The 8,195-nt window shown below is 35.1% G+C and overlaps 1 pseudogene; it reads right to left on the bottom strand.

Moving 5' to 3' along the window:
• Positions 1–5,651: 5,651 nt before the first annotated feature.
• LOC143406149 (ubiquitin-conjugating enzyme E2 K pseudogene) lies at positions 5,652–6,796 on the bottom strand (annotated as a pseudogene).
• Positions 6,797–8,195: the final 1,399 nt, after the last annotated feature.

The raw sequence follows: 8,195 nt of genomic DNA, 5'->3' as shown, positions 1-8,195 counted from the left end.
TATTACCTGCCCCAAAATAATGTAAACATATGTCTACACAATAACTTTTTGTGCAGAATATTTATTGTAACATTATTTATAATAGTCAAAATACAGAAACAACCCAGGTATCTATAAGCTTATAAACAGATGAACAAAATTTTATATAGTCATACAGTAGAATATTATTTAGCCATAAAAGTGAATGGAGTATTACTTCATACTATAACATGGATTAATCTTGAAATATTATGTTAAATAAGAGGAAGTAGGCACCAAAGACCACATATTATATGGTTCCATATAAATAAAATGTACAGAATAGACAAGTCTATTGGAGTGGAAACAGATTACTTATTGTTCAGGGCTAGAATGGGGTAGGGCTTGATGGTACAACAGTTGATACCTCAAGGGTATAATGTTTTAAGTTGACTGTGGTGATGGCTGAATGTATTTTAGAATATACTAAAATCATTAAATGATACACTTTAAATAGGTGAATACTGTGCTATGTGAATTAGATCTAAGTAAATTTGTTTGGGAAAAGATAGTGCAGCCAGAAAAGGGTAATCAGGGAATATTATGAACAATGTTTCAGTCACATATTCTACATCTTAGAAAACATGAACCATTTCCTTGAAATAAAACTATCAAAACACAGACAAGATAAAATAGCCAGCCTAACTTGCTTCATAACCATTGCAAAAGTTGAACTGTAATTAAGAAGCTCTGTAACAAAATCTCTTGATACGGATAATTGTTGGAGTCTAACCATCAAAATAATTAGCACTGAATTTTCACTTCTAGAAAAGAGAAGGAAATTCTTCCTAACTCATTTTGTGTGGTTCATGTTTCACTGACACCCAAACTAGACAAATACAGCACACATGTGTGTGCACACAAACACACAGAAAAACACAATGAAAACTTCACTATCTTTCATGAACTTGGGCATAAAATTCCTCAATAAAATTTTAGCACGTTGAAACCAACAATGTACAAAAAGAATAGTATTCCACTAGCAAATGGAAACAATCATGCAAGACTGGTTCAATTTTGGAATATAAATTACCATATTATACTATATCAATAGGCTAACAAAAAAATATCATGATGATAGCAGTTGAAAAAATCATGTTATAAGATTTAGCAACCATTTATCTCTGAGCCTCTCAGTGCTTTAGGAGTAGAGGGAAAGCTTCCTCATTCTCATAAAGAGGATCTATATGAAATCTACTACTACCATCATAGTTAGTGTAAGGAATATTAATATACTTTTTGCAGTTATCCTCTAAAAAACAATAATTTTTAATATCAAAATGTATAGGCATAAAATACAATAAATAGGTCTTCCAGTGTTCTGCCTATATTGTATCTTTTGATTTGTAGTCATTTTATTTCTCCTTGTGTTTCTTCTAGTATGAAAATATCTGTTGACACATTAAAAAAAAAAGCAGGTGGGATCAATGTTCTTTGAGGGACAGCAATATGGCTAACACCCTGCTGCATTTTACCTGCTTCATGCCATCTAACATCCACTGTACTCTTTTCCTATAGCTGCTGTAAGAAGTACAATAATCTCAGCAGCTTGAAATAATAAAAACTTATTCTCTTACAGTCCTGGAACTCAAAAATGCAAACTAGATCTTGTGGGGCTGGTATCAAGATGTCAGCAGAGCTGTTCCTTCTGAAGGCTCTGATAGACCCAGCTTTCCTGTCTTTTTTTTAAAAACTTCTGAAAGCCATCTGCATTCCTTGGTCCATGGCCTCATCATTGCCTTTAACATGTTGCCTCTGTCACCATTTTTTCCTTCCACAGACTTGGGCCTTACCAACCTCCTAATGGAAACCTTTGGACTACATGGTCCTCTGGGTAATTTAGGATAATCTCTTTATTTGACAATCCTTGACTGTACCTTCAAAGTTTCTTTTGCCATGTGAAGTAACATATTTACAGGTTCCTGGATTTAGAAAGAGGACATCTTTGAGGGGTCATGGTTAGGAGGACCACAATCACCCTGCTATTCAGCCACTTGGGTTAGATGATATTAATTCCCCCTCAATATCTATTTCCTCATTTTTCAGAGTAATACAAAATTTAGATAAACCCAGGACTGCCAGATAAACATGATGTATCCCAACTTCTCTTGCACTTGGGTGTGGTCAGGTGACTTACACTATGTCATTCAACATGAGCAGGAGTTGTGATATCACTTGCAGCTGAAAGACTTTTTTAAGAACCCCTGCAATATTTCATGTTTCCTTCTCCCTGTTATTACAACCAGAGAAACTCATCCTGCATTCCTGTACGAGGTATACACCCATCAGGACCCCACCAACAACCCAAATAAAAAGAATGTCAAGCCTGCGAATTTAGTCCTCTTATTAAAGAATGGTCTTGTCCATTGTGGTTAACAAAGCCCATTTCCATGGATATACAGGGATGTATAATACAGCTGCCTATCTAATTGCCATCTCTATCCCTCTTCATGGTGGCACCAGTCTTCTTCTTATAACAGAATTTGCCAATAGCAAAAAATTGCCTTCTTTGTGACAAGGGCATGCATATACAAACCAAAATTTGACAACGAAAAATCTGATGAGTCCCATATGAAATTCTTAAGTTTCAGGGGAAGGTATTCCTATATAATCAAATATGACCTTTCCTATTTTCCTTTTCTACTTTTTATGCCATTGTATAAAGACACAAAACACGGAGACTGGTGTAGTCATATTGCAATGATGAGGGGAAACCAAAAAGTCAGTGATAATTTTTTAAAAAAATGGCATTATTGAGTTGCTAAGCCAATCTTTTTGAACGCTTGAGTATGGTTGCCTTATTATGTGGGAAAATGTTGTTTTGGCTACCCTCAACAAGTATTCTCTTACTTAAAATCGAAAGCTTACAGTGTTTGACAGAGATACTTTCCCTTAAATCTGATGCTTTGGGGACCAGATAGATTCAGATAAGATAGGTTTTCTCATAAATCCTTTGCTAATCAAATTATTGCTATTCTTTCTCTGAAATAATAGGAAGGAATTTTCTACATAATCATCCCCAATTCCTTGATAGCAGTCACTGTCCAAGCCCAGAGCCTGATGATGTTTGAAGGATTCATGTGTATATGTCAACACAGGCACACAGATACATACACAGCCAGCAGAGTATAGCTAGAACAATATTTTATTTTTAAATTAGCTTTCATTCTAAGTGTAAATATTGACTTTAAAACAAGAGGCTTGTATATCAGAAATATCTTCATTTCACATAGATACATGTAAATATACAAAAATGACATATTGTATATATTATAATTGAACATTTGTTATTAAAAATAAACTTAAGAGGAGACTAGAACACATATGCTTTTTTTCCCTTTAGGTCTACAAAATTCCACTGAGAATTATCAGTGAAGTCAGGGTAGAAAAGAGGGAAACAAGTGTTTATGTTTCCCTGTAGCTTTGACACTTTTTGATTCAGCCAAATTGTAGTCTTTCATGTATACCTGATTCTGTACAATGATATTTTTATTATGTTTAGCATTCAAATTTCTTTTAGGAAATATCCCTGTAAACAAATCATAAAAAGACAAATACCAAAATGAAACGTCCAGTTCCATCTGTAATAATAAGAAACTAAAACACACCATTTTTTCCTTACACATCCCTTTTTAATAAGTTTTATGAGCAGACAATACCATTTACAGTTTCAAGGTTATATGGGTCCCTTGGAACTCCAGGCTCAGTGACCTCCTTCCAGGAAACAGACAAACCCAGAGAACAAAACATTGAAAAAGAGGGTTGCATTCTGACAGAGTCTGAAAAATCTGTCAGGGTCATGACTAAGAGATTGCTTAGGTTAGGCTACAGTATAGCAATCTGCATCTCTCAATGGGATAGTAACAGATAAATTTTTTCAGATGCATGTCCACTGAGACCACATGAGCAGTCACTGAACACTAGTGGTAGAAATTGGCAGCAATTCATAGATTTTTTTTCTTTCTTTCTTTCTATTTTCCTCCATCCCCTGGTCACTTGCTTCATTCTTGATAGCTACTGAACTCTGAGATACCACTTAACTGCTCTGTGTCCCAAGAGGCAGCATATGCAATCTCTACTTCTAGTCTGGTTTAGGATTGCAGGAATTGTTTAGTTCAAATAAAAATCCTTTGAAAACCAAACTTGATCTAGGAAGCGTATCCAAACAGGATTTTCTGCAGAATGAATTATCTCATGCAATTTATTTTTCAGAGGCTCTCATGTTGTATTAAGCTACATGGGAACCTCTCTTAATAATATAGGAAAAGAAAATAATCTATCAATGAAAGAGGAAAAGAAAACCATATTTCAGAGATAATTAGGACATAGGTTAACTATTATCAAAATTATACCTGAAATGTATACTTAAGTTGTATTATTACATATTTTATATTATTTATATAAAGTATAGAATCCTCAAATTTAAATCCACTCCTACTATAAAGTCCTGAGCAATCTTAGAATTATGTGTATAAATTATGTAATATATCTTTTACAACATTAAATCTATGCTGACATTGCACACTATTTATTTACACTATTTACTTACCCCCTGTGGCATGGACTATAAGCATTTACTAGCTCTCATTTTCTTTTCTTTCTGGGCACAGTGGTAGACTACATTTCCAGGCTCTTTTGCAGTTAGGTATAGCCACTAGGTTGGCTTTTGGATAGGAGATCATGCAAACTGCCTCTGGAACAGTCCTATGCAAATCTTTCTTACCTAAGTGCCCTGAGTTTCCTGTGACTAGCAGCTGAGAGCAAAGGATCATGTACTGGCCTAGAGAGTAGCCAAGCTATAAGAAGCAAAGAACTGGAATCCCTGAAAACCACAGGAAGTCTTCCCATTATCTAGGACCATGCATTAAATAATAATAAGCACTAGAAAGAAATAAACTTTTATCACATTAATAAAATAAAACTTTGGTATTTTTGTAATATAGCAGCTAGTATTACTTTCCTTAAAAATATCTTTCCTTAGGAGAAGCTTTCTAATCTTGTATGCAAATTATTTTAGTATTTTCTTTTTTTTTTTGAACTTAGAATGAAATGTAACTTTAATATGAATAGAAAGTCTGACTATGTACAAGAAAGGTAAAGTTTTCAATTCTCATATTATCAGAAACATCATAAAGAAAGCTATATTTATAACACAATTCTATTCCTATGTGCATTTGAAGTATGTACAATAAAACACCAACACAGCTTTCAGGTGTTAATATGGGGAAGGTGCAAGCAAGAGTGACTTTTAAATTATCTGATAAAACAATCTCTATTAAGCCCAATATTAGGCTAAAAATTACCAGATATAGTTCATTGCATCTTTCTAAGTTCTCAACAAAAAAAATTCCATCAGTTTAAAAATCAATGTCAAATTCACTGAAAAACTAAGTTGGGTTCTTTCATTAAATCTGGGAATACTGCAACATCAAGTATTTACTGGTTTTGCAAGAAAAAATTGCCAGCTCCATTTTAACATTCTTACAAGAGTGTTTAAAAAACTGACAAAACATTCCAAATCTATGACCTAAAATTGGAGCAAGGGATACTGTCCCTCAGCACGTTTCCCCACCAACTACAGAGAACTTTACCATTAGAATATTAGCTGTGTGTGGTAAGAGGGGGAAAATAGATACAGTGTCCCAGTCTGTTAGCAGGGACATAAAGGCTCTGAATAGGTCACCATCTTCGATTCTGGATAAATCTCATATTTAAGAATTTTCTAATGCTTAAAATGGTGGTCTTTTCAGCTACCCATCCTAAGAAGTCAAGTACAAGCATGCAAGTAAATTCACAGGCACAGAGGATCCATGTTAAAAACAGTTAAGGTAGCTGTGATGCAACACCAACAATTTGAATGGCCCTGACACACTCAAAATATTATCTTAATTATTCAACAAAATCCTGAAGCAAACTCTTGCTAGTCTTGTTACACTGCTAAACACTAAAGTAGCATGTTTTTTCCATGGTTTTAGCTTAGCTCAAAGAATCTTTACACTATTAAGTATGAAAAAAAAAATTAAAGTATTTCCCCTTTTTAAATTTACACAGACGTTTAATTAGCTTAATTTACAGAGCAGGGATTTTTTTTTTTTTTTCAGTCTCCAATGGTGCCTAGATAACATCATTAGGCAAGATTGCCAGTTTAAAAGAAATCTATGCAGAATCCTAAAAATAACAGATGTTGGTGCTCCTCAAGAAGAGGCAAGTTTGACTATCAGCAGCTCTCTCTCTAGGGCTCAGTTACTCAGAAGCAATTCTGTTGCAGTCTCTACATCCCATGATTTTGAAGACAAGGCCACTATTACTGCATTCCTATCGAAGCCCATAGCACATAGGTTTTCTATTTTTTTGGTGTATTCTGGACTAGAAACTGGTGCTCCAGCATACACGTGTGCCCAAAGTCGAGCTGTTTGTTTGAACATTTCAGGATTTTGTTTCTACTGATTTGCCACTACTGCATCTTGTGGATCATCCGGTTCTGCAGCTGCCAACAATGCTTGCAATGACAATAATACCGTTCGTAGTAGAGTCATTGCTGCTGCCCATTGATCTTTCAGGATATCCAAACAAATAGCCCCTGTGACGGAACTAATATTAGGATGCCATATTTTAGTGATAAACCGGACCTTAGGGGGATTGAATGGATATGTTTCTGGTATTTTTATCTCTAGTTGATATCTTCCTCCTTCATATGGTGTGTCTGGAGGTCCTGCTATTTCTCCTCTTAATTCTGTAAAATTATCATCTACAAAATCTACTTTAATTTGATTTTTGCTCGTCCGCCTCCTCCGCCACAGCTACGACCACCGCCACTGCTGCCACCTCTTCCTCCACCGCCTCCTCCCTCGGTGATTCAGACCCGAGCACAGGAACGCACTGCCACTGCCGGCCCTGCCGCCGCGCTTTCCTCACTGTGGAATCACCTCCGCGCCTGGCCACCAAAATGGCCTATTTTAGTATTTTCTAATATCAACTTAAAAAATATCCAAATTCAGCAGAGAGGGAAAATCTTTGCATTTGAAAGAAATACTTGTCACTGAGGCAAAGGTACACTAGGGCAGAATTTTATAATGTGAAATTAATATGTATCAATTTTGTCCCATTATAGGCAAATTCTAAACTTATAAATACTGTATGTGTACTGAGGTAAAGAATGAATACCTAGTCTTGCAGAATTGATGTCTTTCTGTATTCTCTCCCTGTAACCTTTGCCCTGACCTACACAGAATCACCTAGTTGAATAGTTGAGGTAAAAACTTCCAAAAAGCTTATTCGTTTAATCAATGCTAAAAACAGCTTCCAATGGTAACATAAAGTGTCAAGGCCTTTAAGTCTCAACTAATTAACCACTTAAACCACAAAACAATTATTGTAATATCAGGTTAACAGCCTACCACTGATAAAAATATTGACTTGCACTGAGGAGTGAAGATGATCAGATTATGTTGTTATATTGTGTGTGTTCCCAAATATATAACAACAAATCCCACTATTATGTAAAATTATAATGTTTTTTTAAAAAAATATCAGCTTGTATTTGAATCAGACTTGAAAATCATGAGTGCCTTCACTTGGTAATGTGATCTTCACAGAAATCATATGAAGGGGTATGAATTATTACCCCAATTTTACTTCTAAAGGAAGCTCAGGAATAGCCCATGATTGCATACATATTGCAGTAAAAGTATTGGAGGGAAAATCTTAATTTTGGGATCCTAAGATTGCGATTTCTATCATCAAAGCAAGCTAGGGATAAAATGTTTTAAAGAGGTTCAAGATAATTTATTTCAATACTCTCCAGAATAAATTGAGAGATTCCAGGAGAAAATATCATCTGAGGCAAACCCCTAATGATGGATAGAATGCAGACAGGGGTGAATTGGGGAGACATTTGAGAAAAAAGAATTGAAATTACATGGAGTTGACAAAGTACAGACATTTTTCTGAAGAAGCAAATGGAGTGCATTTTATTTATAACAGAGTAGAGACAGGAGTATTTTGAGTAATGACAAGCTTGGAGACTTCTTGTAGAAGACCTTGAATGCTACTTTAGAAAATGAGTTCTTAATTTGGGAGGCAATGGAGCATCCTGGATAAATTTAATAGGGCACATTTGTCATTAAAACCATGCCTCCCAGAAAGCATCTGAATGCAGAGAATACAAATTACCATAG

The sequence above is a fragment of the Callospermophilus lateralis genome, chromosome 8 (assembly GCF_048772815.1).
Source record: "Callospermophilus lateralis isolate mCalLat2 chromosome 8, mCalLat2.hap1, whole genome shotgun sequence".
Lineage (NCBI taxonomy): Eukaryota > Metazoa > Chordata > Mammalia > Rodentia > Sciuridae > Callospermophilus > Callospermophilus lateralis.
The sequence above is the reverse complement of the archived record's forward strand: the minus strand, read 5'-3'. Positions and strand labels throughout refer to the sequence as shown.